The sequence below is a fragment of the Lagopus muta genome, chromosome 1 (assembly GCF_023343835.1).
Source record: "Lagopus muta isolate bLagMut1 chromosome 1, bLagMut1 primary, whole genome shotgun sequence".
Classification (NCBI taxonomy): Eukaryota; Metazoa; Chordata; class Aves; order Galliformes; family Phasianidae; genus Lagopus; species Lagopus muta.
The window spans coordinates 82458326-82478674 of record NC_064433.1 but is presented as its reverse complement, the minus strand read 5'-3'; the positions used below and the strand labels follow the sequence as shown (position 1 = coordinate 82478674).

General features: G+C 38.2%; 1 protein-coding gene across 27 annotated transcripts in view; it reads right to left on the bottom strand.

Annotated features, from left to right (window-relative positions):
* Window positions 1-20349, bottom strand: part of ZBTB20 (zinc finger and BTB domain containing 20) — a 468885-nt gene that overhangs the window by 402493 nt on the left and 46043 nt on the right. For 20 of the 27 annotated variants that reach the window (XR_007379433.1, XR_007379437.1, XR_007379436.1 and 17 more), the window contains one exon: window positions 5417-5476. The exons of 1 other annotated variant lie outside the window; for it this stretch is intronic. The gene's annotated coding sequence lies outside the window, so the exon portion shown is untranslated. Of the gene's footprint in view, window positions 1-1927; window positions 2087-5416; window positions 5477-12424; window positions 13228-20349 lie in introns of those variants that run through there. 6 more of the 27 variants (XM_048958196.1, XM_048958275.1, XM_048958176.1 and 3 more) reach the window with 4 other exon arrangements.

Below are 20349 nucleotides of genomic sequence, written 5' to 3'. Positions count from 1 at the left end.
GTTATTCAGTGGCCCCACCATAGAGTCACCATACAAACATCCGAATCAGCTCTCACAAACATATGTCTACTTATAGAAAGAAGGGGTAGGGAAAAAAAGGAGATGCTGAGACAGAGAAGAGAGTGAAAGGGAGGATGAAAAAGAAAGGCAAAGAAGGGAAGAAGATTAAAAAGGATTACAGAGTACTACTTAGTGAAAGATAGTGAAAAGTGAAAGATATACCTATGGAACTTTGTGAGACAGTAACATTTTGAAGAGGAAATCTTGTACCACCAGATAGATTTACCACTCACTTGCTTTTACAATTCATCTCTCATCAACCCAAATCACTGAAGAACAAAAATTTTAACACCCTGCAATTTTTCACTCATATAGCACTAAATGAGGACATGTTCTGTTAGTATGCCAATTAGATACACTGCAAAATGTATCAGTGTATCCAAAATAAAACATTCTCTCCTATTATTTTTGTATAGAATAATATACACACTGACCTTGCATTGTTAGTTTTACCACAGTATCTGCTGTGAAACATAGTGCGTATACATGCAGGTAAACAAATACACACACACACTACTGAACTGTGTTGACAGCAGGACTGTTGAAACCCACGTCCTCTGGGCAGCAATCAGCTATGAAGGAACAGGAAAGCTAGTGTAATGATTAACTAGCCCAGTGGGCTATTATTCATGGCAGGTAGAGCAGCAGCAGTGCAGTCTGTGATGCTGCTTTCTTCTCTCCTTCTGGAATGCTGTTGGATTCCTGGAATCAAACTCAGCACAGGAAAGAAAATACAACAGCTACTCTAATGCCAACATAAGAAACTAGATGAATTCCCCCTCCTGGACTTCACATTTAAGGAAGAAACTTGCAAGAGGAAAAATCTTCTGTTTAGCTTGATGTTGAATGAACATGACAAATACCACTGTTTATCAAATATGCACGCATAATTTTTGGTAAGGCTAATAAGGTTATTGGTATCAGCTATAGGCAATTGTTTTCTATACAGCATGAAGTAAACAACTTTAATGGCAACTGGCAAGTATCAGTGTTGTTAAAAGCAGTCATGGTATTAATACTGGATCAGATGGTTAAAGGGCATCCATCTAGTTGAAAGACTAAACCATCAGAATCCCTGTAGCCAATCAGAGGGGAAAAAAATAAATCAGAATCATCACAGCTGTTCCCCCTCCATTCCTCTCCCTTGCAGCCCTCCAGAAATTCTTTCAGAATTCTGCTATATCTTACAAATTCTTCTCAAGCAATCCATCAAAGGTGAACATATCATAATACCCACTGTATTTCACTGACTGGTATCTCACTCAGCATTTCACACTAATACATTACCTCATGTTATCAGCTTTTGGAAACCAAACTCAGTCTTTTCTACCTATCAACAACGAAATCTCTTCAGCCATGGCAGAAAACAAAATCAAAGTTTGAGCTTCAGTTTTTATTTCCAACAAGAGCATTTACTGCTTATTTAAGACCTTGAAAGAAAGTATTAAAAAAAAAAAAAAACACCAAAATCTTTCTTTCAATAAACTCACTTTCCCCATGAAAGGCTTTGCTCTGTGTATGGATTTTTCATTCACTTTAATTATTTTCAAGTGCCTCTGCTCAAGTCAGTAAGAGTTAAGTATCCACAACATCAACGTAGGTCCTAGTGCTAGATGTTATAAACAAAATAGTGGCCTAAATCTGCATAAGTAGGAAGTCTTGAGAATTTGGAAAGTCCTTTTCCACAGGGAGTACTTCTGGGGACCCCATGACCTATGGGAATCAGTTCTCCAAGGATATGTTATGGTGCTTACACCGCATAGACAGCTCATCTCCCTAATCACAAACACATATGTAAATCCTTCCTTTTATCTTGTACTAAAACAAGAATGTTGCTAGTATTTCAATGAAGAAAGCTAAATCTCACCTGTAAGTGGCTGGTGCCAATCACAGCGACTGACAAGACATTTTCACCATCACTGAATCATGGAAAATCTTGAATTGGAAGAGACACACAAGGATCACCGAATCCAACTCCTGGCCCTGCTCAGCACCAGCCCAAATCCAAACTCCATGTCTGAGAGCAGTGTCCAAACACTCCTTGAACTCCGGCACTTGGGACTGTGCCTACAGCCCTGGGCAGGCTGTTCCGTGCCCAGCGCCCTGTGGTGCAGGCCCTGTCCCCCACCCCTGCTCACTTCCCCTGACGCAGCTCCATGCAGTTCCCTCGGGCCCTGTCGCTGTCACACAGAGCAGAGCTCAGTGCTGCTCCCTGTGAGGAGCTGCAGCTGCCATCAGGCCTCCCCTCAGCTCCTCTGCTCTGGGCTGAACACACCACAGGACATCAGACACTCCTCACACCTCTTGTCCTCCAGACCCTTCACCATCCTCAGACCCTCCCCTAGGGAATCCCTTGTACTTTTATGTCCATCTTATACAGTGGTGCTCATAACACCACAGTGAGGTGAGGCCTCGCTGATGCAGACCAGAGTGGGAAATACATGAGGATTTAGTCAGGCACAGTAGCCAAACAAACTCAATTAGGCACGTCATCAAAAGCAAATTGTAATCTTTCATAATCTCAGCAGTCACCTCTCTTTCTCTCACATGCAACCACATACACTCAAACTATAACGAAGGACAAAAACTTTTGCATTCCTGTTAAGTGTTTACAGCCCAGATATCTTTCTGGTTAATAAATATACATCATTAGTTCAACAAAAAGAAGAAAACAAGCTCTAAGTAAAAGCCCTTGGCAAACTTCAGATGGAAGAGCTCAGATGCATTTATGTGCAGACATTCACAGGAGGAAGAAGAGGAACTAAGGCTGAGGAATACGCACAGGATTCAGCTATTATCTCATCATAAGCTATGGACTTTGACTTGAACTAAGACTCCAAAAATAAACACAATTAACATTTAAATCCCAAGCTGTATTTTCAGTGGTACCCTTCCTCCTATGATTATATGCAAGCTCAAAAACAAAACCCCAGCTAACATCTACAGCTTTAAGCAACTTCAGCCCTCAGCCCCAAGGAACAGCTATCACCCAAACTTCCCACTGTATCCACAGGCTTCTACTGTCACATTCTGAATTAAGAACACAATAAAACTGAAGATGCCATAAAACTAAAATCAAAGAGAGAAGAAACAGACAAAACGAAGGTATGGAAGGTGTGATACAGGCATCTGGAAAACTAGGAAATATCACCTCTGGTAAATCTCATTTTTAAGTCTCCTCACTTTCACTATGCATTCCTGTTTGTAGTGCATACTTTCACATAGATTTATAGCTCCTCTGCACTGTTGCCCGTAGTTACATCCCACACTTACAGGTAAACCTGCAACTCTCTTACTCCAGAAGGGAAGGAAATCAACAGTATGAAGTATGAAAACAATTCTGCACTTACTGACCTGCACTCGGTTATATCTTCAGAAGAGTTGCTTTAATATACAAGTTGTTGTTGAAGTTTGATTTAAAAAATCCCTGTCAGTTTCGACATTCAGGTGAAAGTATTGCTGCTGGCTCCAGAATAATTTGCATATCTTATCACTAAGTAAAATGTCTGAGGTGCGTACCAATCTGATGAAATTATAAACAAGAGTCCACAGAAGCACACATCTTCCTGTTTGATTTCTCTCCTCTTCACTGCTCCATAATAAATTGTAAGATCATCTCATTCTAGATGGAGGTTTAACTGTGCATGTAAAAAGGAAAATGAAAGCAGCCTATTCTTTTTCACACTTTACAGCTGAGAACCTGACAAAATTGTGGATTTTGTGAACAAGCAGAAAAGCTTAGTTCGTTACAATCTACTTTGTCTTTAACTGCCACACAAATGGTAGAAAATCCAATATGTTTTTATATATCTTTAACAACTTTTCCACACTCAACACAAACTAATACATAAAACTACACCTCTTTTACTGCTATGACTAATATACATACTTAGCTTTATGTCCTGCAATTAATCTCATCTACTTCAATAAGATTACTCATAATGCTGTAAGTGAAATACATGTGTAAATCCTTGCAGAGTCACGGCCTGAATTGTCAACAGCATTACATGGAACAATTAAATGCCCATGCCCAGAATGGCTCTTCAGAAAGATTAGAAGAAATCTTTAGGCGTAAGAGGTAACAAAATCTACTCCAGGGAGAGGCTATGAGAGGAAGAGTATTCAGGGGATTGTCCTCCCTTGGGGAATTCACCCATCACCAAATTATTCCTGTAATACTATATTCACCTTTTTCATTGACTACTTATCACCTTCTCTCACCACTCCTTTCTCACTCTCCATCACATCTTGCTACACCTGCTTTGTGCCAAAAGACACAGGATAGACATTTTTATTCTTTTGTGCAGTAACAGGGTTAGAGAACAGTCTGATCCTCGTTTTGACTAGCTCAGTAATAAACAGTTCACATGCTAATTTTAACTGAGCTGGATGCACGGTTGAACAAATGCACCAACTCTCCTTCTTAACTTATTATTGAATTGTTCACATGCTAGTCTCTCAACCCTCTCAGTGCAGATTACTTGCCCAGTATACTCCATGGACAATCTTTAATCTGTACTTTCTTTGAGTTCACTACAAGAAGCTGCTGCTGAAAACAAATACAAATACCTAAACTGTTTAGTTCCACCTACTGACAAGTAGCTTACCACCTAGTTTGCTCTGTAAATATTCAGAAGTTCCACGCAAAGTTACTCTGTACATCATTTAGTGTTTGACTGAAAAATCACGGCTTCAACACACACTTCTGCTCAAAGTCAATCCCTTAAAAGTTCAAATGAGTATTTGTCACAAACATTTCACCTCTACTAATGAACTGCATGAACAAATGATAGAAAATGCAAAGCTGTATTATGCTTAGCAGTTAACATTTTAATAAGGAGGAGATTAGCAATTTTTAATACCTCCAGTGCTTTGTTATATACAGTAGCACAATAACTGAATATTTTAATTGCTAATTATTTAGACCTCATTCAGTTCTCAGTCAGGCAAAACTCCCATTGAGGGATTCTTGCCTGAGAAAAGAGCTACAGGATTTGTCTTACTTTAATTTGAAAAAACTTCATATATCATAAAAACTATCAAGTTATAGCGAGACAAAAATCATTAAATCCTTAGCAATATTAAACTCTACTGAAAGTCCCACTGACTCCCAACGCCAATGTTTTTATATTAAGTAAAACAGATAATTGCAGTTTACCAATTGTTACTTACCTGCATAATTTAGGCCCAGATATGCTGGTGCACTTAACGAGATCTAATAATATTTTGAGTCTTGTTATTGTACCCCTGCTTTTTTCCTAGGGGAAATCTCAGTTCAAATGTGATAGAGAAATAGCATTTCCAAACAGTTACACTAGCAACATCAAAACCCCCAGAAAGTAGCATTTAATTTTACCTTTTGACTTCGGACTCCAAAAGGGTTAAGAGCAGCTCTCAACAATTCTTTTTTATGCTGCTGTAAAAAAAAAAAAAAAAAAAAAAAAACTTACTAAAGCTTATGTTTTGAGATTTGCACACAAAACATCTTGAGTTTTCATAACAGTCAAATAACTAGGAGTCAGCAGGGGAAGTGAGCAGAATACTGTATGTGTGTGTGTGTATGTATATCAATATACAACTACGTGAAGGAAACAAAGCAGTCTTACACATTCACATTTAGCACACAGATGACAAACAAATAAGCTAAATGCGCTAGCACACAACATGACACATCCTGTGCATAGTTCAGAGAGAAAACTTACACAACTGAACACCAATCCAGTAGGTACCAACTCATATGACTTCATGCTTAAAAGAAAACATTTATTTTTTCCATTACAAGTAGTTCTATTCCAGCTAGGGATAAAAAAAAAATGGGTGCCACAACCAAAGTTTTGCTACTTGTTTTTATCTTCAAATGCATCTGTGGAAAAAGTTACAAGTAAATACTCCAAAAGTTCAAGAGTTTAAAGTGGTTCTTCTATTTTTCTTTAAAAAATGTGTAAGATATCCTTCCATCTGTCATAGCTATAATTGGCTTTAGTGACTAAAATGATCAGAAAATCTCTGTATAGACTGCTTTCCGAGAAAGAATTAAAAACAGACTTAGTACTATACAACAGAAGTTGACAAAGTGTTCAGAACTGGATACCAAACAGGAGTACTCTGATGTCAGAAATTAGACTTGGGCACTCTACGTCCACCAGTTCAAAATAAGGCCTAGGGATCTTCTAAATAAGGCCTAGGGATCTAACCAGCATGATTTCCAAATCCGGTTATGAGAGGTTCACTCAGATTACAATTCCCAAGCCCAGTCCAGCCTGGCTTTGTGCTTTCTCACAGGAGCAGCAAGATCTATTCATCACCCCCAAGTACTGAACTTCCATCTAGGAACCCATGGCCAACCTAATTACCAGCTCAACCATGGCAGAAATGGGCTAACTAAGCTTAGCGGTATTCCGTAATCCTTCTCTGGTGAGGGGTTTTCAAAGCTACACACAGAGAGACATTTTAGTCACTGAGATTTTGACCCCTTTGTCACACCACAGAACTGAATCAACAGCAATTATTTGCCATAAGCTTGTTTCCCCAGATCTCAGATGATTTGCTGTATTAATGGACCTGTGATCTGCTACCTGCTAAAAGTAAAATGCTACAGAAAAGAACTGCTCTTTGAAGCAACCTAGTTTATAAGGAAGGAAAGGATGCAATGCATTGCTTACTCAAGGTAAAGATGCTGCAATGACAGCAGGCCTTCCAGTTCATCATTTCCAGGCCTGACTTCCCACCTCTCTCTTGCTACTACAGAGGTGCTTCTGTTTCCTTCCTGCCTACACACTCACAACTTTGCATATCTGCAGCCTTCCCTTTGTTTTCTGGGAGCTTTCTACCTCCAATCATAACCAACAAACCATGCCCTAAGTTCATCACGTGAAGACACTTCCCCAGCCTACATGGGTCAGTCACCAGCATCCGCTGTTGTATGGAGTCTTTCACTGTTTTCAGGGAAGATTTATTTTGCTCAAACTAAGGCTGTATAGCATGTCTTTAGCTTTCATAAGGTCCGTCACTGCCTGAACAGACACACTGTATGGCAGCTGGTAGCACTTTCTAACATCACACAACCACAATCTCTAATCGTCTGACAGTTCTGCACTGACAATGAATAAAGCAAAACAGAAGGCCTAAAATATCGAGTAATGAGATCAGATTTTGACCTTTAGATGCTGCTACACATACTGCACGAGGGTGTATGGTTTAAGTGATACAGGTGATAGCAGGAAACTGTGCTGCTTGCTTTGTTGTCTAAGTCATCTAACAACTAAAGCGCTCTGTACTGGCTGGCAAACTATGTGCTGCAGTCAGAGATGACTTGAATCTCTGTACAGTATGCTGGGTGAGCCCAGGAAGAGTGCATTATGCTGGGGAATTCAAAATAAATGAAAAGCAGGAAAAAGCATAGGAAAATTGATCACGAGGGGAAGGAAAATCTTCTCTGTTTAAAACTCATTGATTAGTTGGGCCTGTAGCGATACTTAGATGTTATCTCCTCAATCTCTGTGAAATCAAAAGTCTCAGGTCTTCTCTGGTCTACAGCAATTTCAAATTTTGTACAGCCATGACAAACACCTATCCTTTTCTTAGTTAAAATTCTTGCTAGAAAATGCTGCACAGAAGTCAGTGTAACTGTTATGTTATCTTGATTTTCACTATTTTTAATTAATCCTTTCCAAATTTCTGTAAGTCTGAGTTTAGTAAGTGATAACATTTCTGCCACATAGTTTTTAAAACTACTTTTATATGAGATTTAAGTTAATCAAGACTTACACTTGTGGTAGTTATTTGTTGGACTAACATGCTAACAGAGCATATCATATCTAAAATTACAAGCTGTTCGTTTTGTTTTAAATTCCAATCTCCGTGTTTACATTTAATGGTTTCAGTTGGAGCAACAGCTTATTGGTGACTCAAATTATTTCAGATAATACCCTCTAAATCTGACATCATGAAAAACTACGCACACAGTTCAGGAAATAAACTTCAGTTCCACTGGAAATATAAACCTTATGTATAAAGCAAAAGTGAATATTCTGCAGCACGAGCTTAGGAAGGTCTTACTGGCCTCAAGGTCACAAAATATATCACAATCCTCAGTCTTGAGATATTTTTCTACAAAAAAAAAAAGTGTGTTTTCAGGGATGAAGTATATTAGTAAGAGATCTACCATAAAGATAAGAAACAAATGTACAACATAAACAGTTCTAAATTAGAAATGCTTCTTCCACTATGCCAGCTGCTTCTACAGTATCAACAGTAATAAATGCTAACAGGAAAGAACCATGTATACTCGTCCATTTCTTTATGATAATACCATATAAGGAGCATGGCCTTTTGACTTTGCTGTGAATGAAAAAAAAAAAAACCTATTCAGTGAATTATCAACAAATTAAGTAAAACTAAGATAAATACATTCCATTCAATAATATGAAAGAATGCATAAATTTTATTTACATTTCTCTTGCTTATGAAGCTTTTGCCGAAGGGATAGAAGATATTATAGGATAACAATTATACAAGAATCTTCTCTTTTTAAGGCTCTACGTACAAACAGTAACATTCAAAGAATAAGATAAATTAGCATTATTCCAATTCAATTCTTCACAAACACAGTCTTCATATATGCAAACTAAACTCTGGCAGCACATAGACGAAAGGAATCACTGTTGATTAATGGTAAGAATATAGCACCAAGAGAGTTTCAAACAGTGATTCACTGTGAGACTACCAGTAAATCTCTTGGACTTTTCAGGTTCAGTCAACCTGGCAACGAACATTGGGTAAAGTATGCCCTTAACAAAATGGACAATGCATCACAGTAATGCTCTTTTTGAAAAGAGACTCATGTGAATGTACTGCTTATGAAAAAAGCTAATCTGCCAAGCTTAGAGTTTCAACCCCTCTCATTTCCAGGACAGTACTGCAAGCAGCAGAAGATTCACTGACACAGGCTTATTGCTGTTCCTCTGCCTTGAACTGAGGGACCGTAATGAGATTCTGTGGCTCGTTCAGTCTCTCCCATTGGACCTACAAGCACCAACAAATTACCATTGACCATAGTAAAATCTTTTGTGATACAGACTTCTGTCTACTGAGAACTAGACTTGATTCACTACACAAGCTTGTTTGTCTGGAGGAAAAAAAAAAAAAATCAAATGACTAGCATTAAACTTCCATCATAAAGATAGATTCTAGAAAGTTTCTGCATGAAAACTGCCAGAAACAGACTACTGACTGGACCTGTGACCATAAAATAAACTGGATAAGAACTGGCTTTTTGGCAGGGGTGAGTTTTAAAGAATAATACCCATTTTTCAGTCCCACTGTTAATGCAGAATAAAGTCCTCTAGAAAACAACTCCGGTTCTTTGCGTACTTCTAAATTCTATTTGAAGAGAACTATTTACCCACATTTACCTATACAGAAGACTTAGATTAACTGTCCAGGCCAAGAACAAAATGACCCTTGAAGGCAATTAATGCACTGGAGGAAGGGAAGTAGCAGAGCATTCCATAACACTGTCTCCCAGCTTAACCTCCTCTTAACTTTATTTAACTCAACTTAAACAGAAAACATTGCCTGGAACATGAGAGGCAAATGTTATTTTTTAATACTAGTGGTACTAGTAACTAGCATATATAATTCTTCAGAAGGAAATACCAGTGCAGACAGTGAATTAAAACATGCCATGGTAACAGATGAAGACTTCAGTTGTCAACAAAATCAGGCTATTAATTCTCACATAAACAGTCTTTCTACATCTTTGATTTTTAATATATAGACCAAAGATCACTCTCACATTTCAGCAGCTTTTGTCTTTTAATGCCAATCATTTCAACTGACTTTTCTTATGCCCCATGCTTTCTCTCACCCTTGGAAAACGAGAGTGAAAATATCAAATGGTATCTTACACTGCCAAGACCAGAGAAACACTTCAAACATTCCAAAAATTAGGCGATGACTTTGCTTAAGGTGGGGAGGGAATGTTATCAACAGTGGGGTGAATTCTTCCCTGGCAGCAGGAAAAAGAAAAAAAGAAACCCTAATCTCATTCTGTTTCTATCTATGCTAAGGTCTGGGCTATGTGAACAGCAACAGAGAACCACTGAATGTAGAACAGAGTAATTTGGTTGCTAATCATGTTTTCTTGTTATTGTTTACTTCTTCACCACCCCCAAGAAACAGACATGGAGATTCAAGAGGAAAGTGGAAAATTATTGGCCTGATCGTGACTACTGAAAGCAAAGATGCCCTGACAGATCCACTCAATTGAACTATCACCTGCCACAGCATGCAGTCCCACAAGGAACAGTTCTAAATATATTTGTGAGAAACTCACACTGCTGCTGGCCTCTCCGTACCTACTCAAACAGCAAAGATGATTTCAGACTTCAGAGCTGTCAGCTTAGCACTTTTCACCAGAATGTAACTAATTCACAATTCAAGAAAACAGAAATATGATGTGCCTGTTCCTTATTTCTCTCCACCACATTTTGGTTGCATTTCTAAAACAAAAAGAGGCTGACACTTTCCCTTGATTGAGGTAAACCAAAAGCCACATTATAACAAGAGACTCCTCCATCCCTAATTTCAGGCATCAGAAAGCAGGAATCAAAGGTATCTGCCTTTGTCCCCCCCCCAAAAAAAAATAAATAAAAATCATTATCACCCTTAAAAATTAATTCCCTCAAAGCACTGGAAATAAGGAAAGCTGAAAGTAGAAGGGAAGATAAAGATGAATACTCCTCTCTCCCCAGAGATGAGAGATTGGTTAGTAGCTGGTTAGCTACAAGCAATAAACGACATCAGCCTCCCTACATTGAGTCTGGTTTCTCTGTGATGGTAACTGGTGAACAATCTCCCTGTCCTCTTCACAATCCTTGAGCCCTTTTCCATCATGTTTTCTTCCACTCTTCCTTTAAGTTGGGTAAGCGAGAGGGCAGTGTGGTAGAGTTTAGTTACCCATCAGGATGAAAACACCACAGCAACACTTAACTCCTTGACGACTTTTCTCTCATCTCCTCCTTGGAGGAAACATCTTCAGATTTAAAAATCACTACATGAGCCAAGTATAAAAATAAATAAAGCTCAACATCTATAAAAAGTACACAGACTAACCTGCTTAATTATTAACAGGTAAACACAACAAATTCTGAATTATTTACTTAATCTTTTTCAACTACAAACCTCAGACTTTTAGAGCATGAAATACATGCTTTATTCTAGGACACAACACATATTTTTTAAGCCTGTGTGGACTTGTATTTTCTGAGGTGGATGTTTTGAAGAACAGACATTTCTTATAACCCCAAAATACCTTCCTCTCACTGAACCCTGATGGAACTTTAAATACAGAAATAGAAGTTTTAGTATAGAGATCCTGTACTCATGTGTTCACCAGTGAATGAGCTGGCTTGTTTCTAACTTGCAATTGAGTGAAAATGACATTTGTGAGAGGCATATGCACCATTTCCTGTTTCTGTAGATCAGGTGAAAAAGAGCAGGATTAAGAGGCAAGCTGGTCAAGATTCCAGTCAGAAGTGTTGCAGTGAAAGATAATATTGAGTCAGGAAAAAAGCCCACTTTCTCTACTCAGTAAAGACACTATGTTGAATCAAACCCTGTCTGCACCTCTAGTAAAAGAGGCCCAGGATGACCCTGCAAGTAACTGGTTCGTACCTGACCATTCTTATGTACTTTCTTCTTCCTATTTATTGTTGACCCTAACTAACTCAGTGCTAATTTGATGCAGCATATCCTGCATCATATTGATAGCCTGTGACACATTGGATATAAGGGGAAGTCCAAGTTCCTTCCTGGAGATGTGCTAAAGCAGTGCACATGATGAAGTTGGAGCATACCCTTTCAAGTCTCCAGCAATCAACAGCTTAGAACAATGCTATCTCCATCTCTGCAACCTCAAGCCATCATACAGTCACTGTCATCCAGAAAAATGCTAAACTATTAACGTAGAATAAACACAGTTGTGAACCTCAGACTGTTTTTCTTAATTACCTTTTCTTTGGGAACAATTTCATGATACTGATTAGGAAGCTCTGGATTAATAAAGATATACACACACTGAAGCTGCGTATGTGAGACAAGCCACTTAAAATCTATTCTAAAGTTTCCACACACAACCAGAAGTCTTTACAAGGATGCTTTACAAGGATGTTAAGATAACATTTAGAAGGTGCTAACAGACCACTGATCGCTCATTGCTTAATATAACACTGTAATGCGATAGAAAGTACAGCAAAGATAACAGAACAGCAAAATCCCAGGCTACAGTAAGTGAGAATAAGCCCAAACACAACAGCCATGGACACAGAAACAAAAGAAAAAAAAAATCCAACAAACTGCTTACCCTACAAAGGCCTTCAGAAACACAAGGACCACCAACAACAGACCCACACCTCCCCCCTGCCAACCCTTAAATGAGGTCTGGGAAAGGGTGGATCCTGGTCTACCCCTTCTGGTCAATCAGGAACACTGCTTGCACCTGAGTTCCTGTGGGTTGGCCCTGCCTTCCCACCAGGTGCTCAATCACTGCTTCAAGCTGTGACTCAGCATTTCTGCTATACTTCTACACACCTGCACAAACATAGTATGTTATATCCTCTACTCCTAGTGACCATCATGGTCCACCCTATTTTGTTTCCTTGTTATTTGTTGCTGGTTTTAGGTCTTAATAATTTTGTTAATATTTACGTACTACGCTTTGTTCTGCCTACCAAAGCCTTCCAGAGCTTCAATTCAGGAGATGAGGCACCCAATCACAGAACTGTCATATCTTCCAATTTAGGTGGCCTACTTACATTAGCAATGTTTTATTAGCACGTTATAGTCTATGTTTAATATTTAGCGTGTTGTGTGAAAACAGCTTACTGTGTACTGCTCATACAAATGACTTAACAAATTCTGTTCAACACATAAAGAAAAAAAGTACAAGTAATATGTGTCTTTCATAGATATATCTCCCACCATAAGAAAATAAGGACAAGCATCAGAAGTGTGGAGAAAATAAAATAAAATAAAATAAAAATATGATAATGGAGTTAAAAATTAGCTTACAATGTCTGGATAAAAGAGGCAGAATTGGGGATATATGCACATTCTTTAACTTTTGATTTCAAATCTTCCTCTGGAGGCCTTGAAAGCTGCCTAGCTAAAGGAAAAGAGAACTTGCTTGCTGAAGCCTTTCAGTGGAGACAACTGTAACAAAGCACACAGAAAATGTCCCCTAAACCTCTCACATTTTACCAGACCCACAAAGAAAAAGTAGGATTTTTGTCTGAGTTTATGAGCACTTCCATTTTTTCACTACATGGGTAGATTAGCTGTATACACCCTCATGAGTTATGCAGCGCCTTTGCAGTGTGTTCTTAAGCAATGTTAGCTGGAAGCCCCAGTGAAAGATGTACTGTGTATGAGCAGCAGGTCATTCCAAATGACAGGCAAAGAAGACCCAAGTTTTCCTGGAACAGCTCTAAAGCCTGGAAGGCCAACTGTGCTCTGGGCTGCATTAAAAAAGGGGTGGCCAGCAGGGAGAGAGAGGTGATTGTCCCCCTCTACTCCTCTACTCAGCTTTTGTGAGGCCCCACCTGCAGTGCTGCGTCCAGGCCTAGGGCCTCCAGTACAAGGACATGGAGCTTTTGGAGTGGGTCCAGAGGAGGGCCACTAAGATGATCAGAGGGCTGGAGCACCTCTCCTGTGAGGGGGACAGGTTGAGGGAACTGGGCTTGTTTAGCTTGGAGAAGATTCCAGAGAGACCTCATTGTGGCCTTCCAGTACTGGAAGGAAGCTTATAAACAGGAGGGGGAATGCCTGTTTACAAGGCTGGATAGTGATAGGACAAGGAGGAATGGTTTTAAATTGAGACAGGGGAGGTTTAGGTTAGAGATTAGGAGGAAGTTTTTCACACAGAGGTGGTGACGCACTGAACAGGTTGCCCAGAGAGGCTGTGGATGCCCCATCCCTGGAGGCATTCAAGGCCAGGCTGGATGTGGCTCTGGGCAGCCTGGTCTGCTGGTTGGCGACCCTGCACATAGCAAGGGGGTTGAAACCAGATGGTCTCGTGGTCCTTTTCAACTCAGGCCATTCTATGATTCTATGATTCTATGAAAACAGTTCTGAGTAAGGCATCCAGTTATCTAGCTATAGAGATGTCTGTTTTGGAGGTACTGATGTCCAGAACTTACGACTGGAAAGGAATTTTAGCCCATCTTCATCTTTTAGTTGCAAGGAAAAGCATCCTTTTCATTCTCTATTTAAAGAGTGAATCAAAGGTACTCCTACAGGCATTTGCAAGGGCCATATAAAGAGAATTCCTCAGCCTCACCTAAGTTGGGCCTACATGAACGGACCCATAAAGCAGTTCCAATGCAATTCTTACTACCTTGGAAGTGCATGAAGAATGCATCTGGGCTAATGGCTTCAGCTTTTCTTAACTTTCAAATTGCTTGAACCACTTCAAGTAACGATGTCCGTTTTTACTGCCCTTGAAATAAACCAGAATAGTGACTCCTCCCAGGATGATAACCTTCTAGCAAGGGATGCCTCCAGGTACCTCTGAAGCCCACAGTACTCTAGCAGGAATATTCTAAGTAATCAATGTGTTTTAGTTTTTTCTATACTTCTGTTGTTCATTTTGTCAATATATCTATAAATCCTATATAATGAGGTAGCTAAGACAGACGCTGATGTTTTAGAAAATACAAGACTCGTCTTCTGCAGAAGTATATGATCTCAGCCAAAGCATTTTTTCTACCGGTGAAGTATTTTCAGTATTATTTCAAAGGACCCTTGCTGTTTATTGTCATTCCTGACAAAATATTAGTTCCAAAGCTTTTCTAACTTTCTTCAGTTGACGTTTTGTGAGGTGACATTCAAAACCATTTTTTATTTTGAAACAAAACAAAAACAAAATGGAGCCTATTTCACATTCTTTTTATTCTTGCACTTTGCTGAATTCTTCAAAATTATTCCAACGCATGTACAACAATGAAAAATGAAAACACAATACAGAATTTCAGTTCGTGTTTCCTCTATGAAAAAAAATCTTTGAAAATGTATCTTTTCTCAGTTATATTCAGCGAGGGACATTAAAAATTCAATATTTGCCACTTTACAATGACTTATGGACACAAGGCTTATGTTCCTTAGTCTGGTCTAAATGTAAGGGGAGTTATAAGTATGCACTTGAAACAGTATTAACGCCCGCAATTCAGCTCCAACTCTCATATCACTTTTTCATTTATTTTTTCCTATAATTTCTATAATCTGTTACAGATATAGTATTTATTTTTTATAATGATTAACATGTAAAAATTAGTACATAGAGACCAAGTAGTAAGAATGGATCTAATAAAAAATTAATATTTTTACAAAAATAACTATGAGATTAATCAATACGAAGACTGAGATATTCAGATCAGTAGGACATTTTTAGTTCTCACATTCATCCTGCTTTAAGGACATCAGGACAGTTTGATTTAGTAAAAATCTTAGCTGAGATATATCAGTACATATCAGTACACAGTATTTGGATTAAAACCATGTTGGAAGCTCTACTGCAAGATAGCAGATAACTCCATTATGAGAATGCCACTTATATAGAACAAAACTTGCATAAATTAAGGTCTGAAGGAAACAATTCAAGAGAGACTCTATATTTAAGTTGAAGAGTCCCCAGTAAAAGTGAATGGATATTTTGAGATCAAAGTAATCTTTACTGTAATTTTACCTAAATCAATCAGAGTCAAAAATTATTTCAAGTCATTCCTGTTAAAGACTTATGCTTATTATGCTGTAGAGTATTTAAATTATGAGCACAAGTACTTTACATAGTAGAGATCTGTTTCTTGACAAAACATGTGATCCATTTTACACTATTATTTCATTACATATATATACGTGATCTACATATATGGCTTTTTTCTATATTTTCCTCAAACATACCCAGAAAGATCTTTTTTCTTTCCCCTGTTTAACGCAGGTCAATGGATTATCCATTTGTACTCATATGTTAAATTAGACAAATTTCTGAAATATATCATAAAAAACTGGTTTTCAGTTGATAAATTATTTATATTACAGCAAAGTTTACAGGTTCCAGCAAGACCAATGTTGTAGGCATTGCAGCAATACAGACTGTGAGACAGTCGTCCCTTGAAAGAACTCTTCTGACAAGACAGGCCAAGAGTGATAGAGCAGGGACTACTTTTTCAGATGTATTGAGACACAGAGGATGGAGCAGCTGGCTGAAAGTTATTCAGGAATTCAGTGACAGAGTGCTGAACTTTCATCACAAGTTACATTCCACTGCTTTAACAACAAAGCCTTCCTTCTTATCTATTAATTAATATAAAGGGCACAACAAAAATCCCAGTATTAATCTGCCGCATTAACTCAGCATTTCCAATCATCATACTGCTTTGCATTTGCATAATTCTAGCATTAAGAATTGCAAGGTACTATATACACAGGATGGAGCAAAATCAAATAGAACTATATTATTCTTCCTTTCAAAACAGTTAAAAACAACCAAACAAACCAACACAGAGGGATTAAGGGTAAAATAATCTCACCTAACTTTGGCCATCCAACAGACTGTTGTATAGGCAGCCTGTTCCACTACTGGAATGAGGTGACCATCTCAAGAGTGCAATTCCTTCTCATATCGTACAAATGGCTAAGTCAATCTCCAGAGAAGCCTCTCCTTTTCTTTTGTCAATAGAGATAGCTCAGAAGGCATGACTAAGCGCCAGCTGTTAAGATGGGTGAAATGTATATCCCTATCAATAGCATAAAGTAGATCTCCTCGGAGTTCCATTGATATCTTTTTTTCAGATGCAAAGCCAGGGTAGGCTTTCTATGTTGAAAAGTCAGGTGCATATTCCTAGAACAGTTAATGTTCTGACAATTCAGACAGTCAGAAGTCTGTTGCTTCTTAGCTTCTGGGCATGCTAAATGTTGGCCACCATTTCTTCAGCTGCTAGCACTGTGAGCAAATGGCACTAAATTGCTGCATCTAGCTGAGACTGGTGTAGCACTGAGCACACGGCGGAACTCCAACAGGAATACTCAAGATGCTGACAGTGTAAGTAATGGCTATAAATAAAACTCACATCAAACATCAAAATGAGATTTTTCAAAGAAAGGTCATAACGGTCTGCTATCAGACTGCCATCACAAATCCTAGCAGTCAGAAAAGGAAGTACCTCTGAATCCCAGCAAAAATGAATGTGGCTGTGGCTGAAATAACCTTTAAAGAACAGAAATGCTTATATCATTCTCTCTGTAAACCCGAAGAGTGAATGTGGGGGTCTTACTGTCAGGCTACTGCTTCACAATTTAGCAAGTCTCTGTTTCAAATGGAAGTTACAAGCTAACAGCTCCCACAGTAGTGCTGGTATTGCCATTGGGAATGGTTATGCTAGCAGTCGAGAAGATTGCTAACTGCAGCAGCAGCTGCAGACCAGTGCCCATGCCTATGGCTGGGGCAGCACTAGGTTTCAAACATGGACTCTTGCCACATCCTGCAACATGTCTGCGATGACCAGTCAATCAGCTCACTTATTTAAGAGTAGAAGGACCTTCTACAGCCAAAGAAGAGCAACAGCCTTTTCTAGAAACAAAGCTGAACCTTCTACACGTGCATGATTTGTTGACCTGACCTGCTTTTTCCAGAAAGAGCTATGCTTAACAAACGAAACTTACTAGAAAAACACTCCATGGCCTCTACTCTTTCTCAAGATATGATGATGAGAAAACAAACAGTTGACTCAGTGACAAGCATCTTTTAAGAACCCATTTGCCAATAAAGATAATAGTTCTTACTTCAGGTACTAACTTGTCAATAGCACTTCTGCACAATTTTTTAAGGGCATGAAAGTAATCATAATGCTGTGCCAGAGCAATATCTTCCTAGCCATCTGCTACTGCAAGTGAACTATCCAAACCAGACCAACCTACATCATGCACAGGAATGATTTGTTAATGTTTATTTTTGCAGGGAGGAAAAAGAATATCTTAACTCTGAACTTTCCACTTTTGTTAATGATTAAAAAGTTATTTAAATATTAACCTTATTAAATTAATAATTTATATTACAGCCCTAAAATTTACCTACAATTCATATTAGCCAAATCTGTTTGTTGGTATGGGGGCAGGTAGTTGGAGTGGGTGAAGTATTCAGACAAAAGAAAGCAGTTTCCAATAGAAGGATATAGACCATGTTCTATCTGTCTCAGAATAACATCTATTATTTAGTGTGGAGCAAATATGTTCAAAAGCTAAATGGTCTCTTTCAAATGACAGAGACTTTTTTTTTCATTTTCTTTTTTCTTTTTTTTCTTTTTTGTTTAGTACAACGCGCCCCTGATATATCCAAATAGCTCTATTTAAAAGGCAATCTTTATTAGGTGATTTAAAAATGAGAATTACAATATGTACCAGCAAAAATTGCTCGACTGTTTACTTAGCACTTACTTACAGAGGCCAATTACTTTAGCAATGGACAAGATGAAATCTGTAACAAAAAATGGGACTTTAATGTTAAATTAGAACAGAGTTATTTTGTTTCTAGGTCTGGTTACCTAAAATGAGGAACAATGACTGAAAACTGTATCACACTACAACAATAATTGGTGCCCCAAATGTTTTCCATCACAAATGTCCCTGGCAGGATTCCAGTTCTACAAGCAAGAAAAACTTACCTGAAAAACAACTCCAGGTTAGATGAAGAACAAAAGAAAAAAGGCTTCCTGACTTCCAGCCTTGTGCTTGGATGATCACATTACTTTTTCTGAACCTAAGAGATTCATTTTCTCCTTTTTTTCAATGAAAAAAACCTTGCATTTTTGAAATTTACCTCACACATCCAACTGTGCATCCGGCTCTGTATCACCCACTATCGTGACTAAAATCAGACATCAGATAGGCACTGCAGCTATTCAAATCAGAAAGCGAAGACAGAAAGCCAGTCCTTACAATACTATCTGTGCTGACCCCTTGTAGCATGTGGTATTTCTGCTCCAACACACACGCTCACACAAATCCTCCATGTGATACCACAGGCAGTGCATTCCAGTTACACCAAGCCCCACTGATTTAAAAAGTCAAGAGTTAACAGCAGGATGTTGTGTGAGGAAAAAAGCTGAACTTAGGAACATATTCAGATTGCCATTGCCCAAAATTCTGAGTAATGTTCCAGATATGTTATGTTAATCTGTTACACAAGATTGTCTGTAATGTGAATATTTTTGTAAGGAGTACTGAGGGTGGTGTTGGGGGTTGGATGAAGGCAGGTGGCCAAAGTTATTACTGAATTGAAGAGGATTATTTTAATTATTATTGGACTATTAACCCTCTGCTTGGTTCTATTTAGCCAGTTGCATTGTGTTTATGAGTAATATGATTTATAACCGTTCTACTTGAAATTACTGTTGATCACTGAGCATTTGGGAATAAAAATACATATGATTAGATGTGCAAAGCTCATTTGGTGGCAGTTTTATGCATAGACTGGGTTTCTATCTACTAAAAAAATAGCTTTTAATAATGAGATATCAGGGAAAAAGCAGGGAGAAATGATATTTTATGTATATTATGTGATCTGTGTATTCTAGATGTACCTCATAATGAACGTGACCAAATACTAAACACGAACTGAAGAACAAACCTTTTGTGTTGATGCAAAATTTGAGTGGCAGGAAAAAAAAAAACAGCAGAAGATAAGGGTTTTCATTCACAATGCAATGTAAATTAAAAAACCATGGATACAAAGGAGTAGAAACAAGAAAGGTAATATAACAAACTTACATTTCACCCTCCATCATTACAAGGATCAAAACAGGGGGCATACATCTTCATTCTGGTCAGATGGCCACTATAAGAATAAATTACAGTAGCTCATACAAGAAATAAAAATATCAAGGACTCGGTTATGTATTAAATTGAAACAAAGCAAACCAAGACACAAAACAAAAAAGAAAAGAAAAAGAAAAAAAAAGCAACAAATCACAAAGTGTTGGTTTCTTTTCGTGTTGTTTTTTTGTTCGTTTGTCTAATGAATGGCAAAACATAGATGGAAGTATGGTGTAACTTTTTACATGCCCGTTTGCCTTTAACTTTACTGGAAGCAGCATAAAGCTCTGAGAATTCCTTTACCAAACCTACTTTCATTTTAAATAGGTCTTGATGGTGCTGTAGCTTCAGAGCCAAAAAAAAAAATAATCAAGGCCAAATTTGATATGGTCATGCTATCATGGCAGAAAAGCTTTCGTGAGG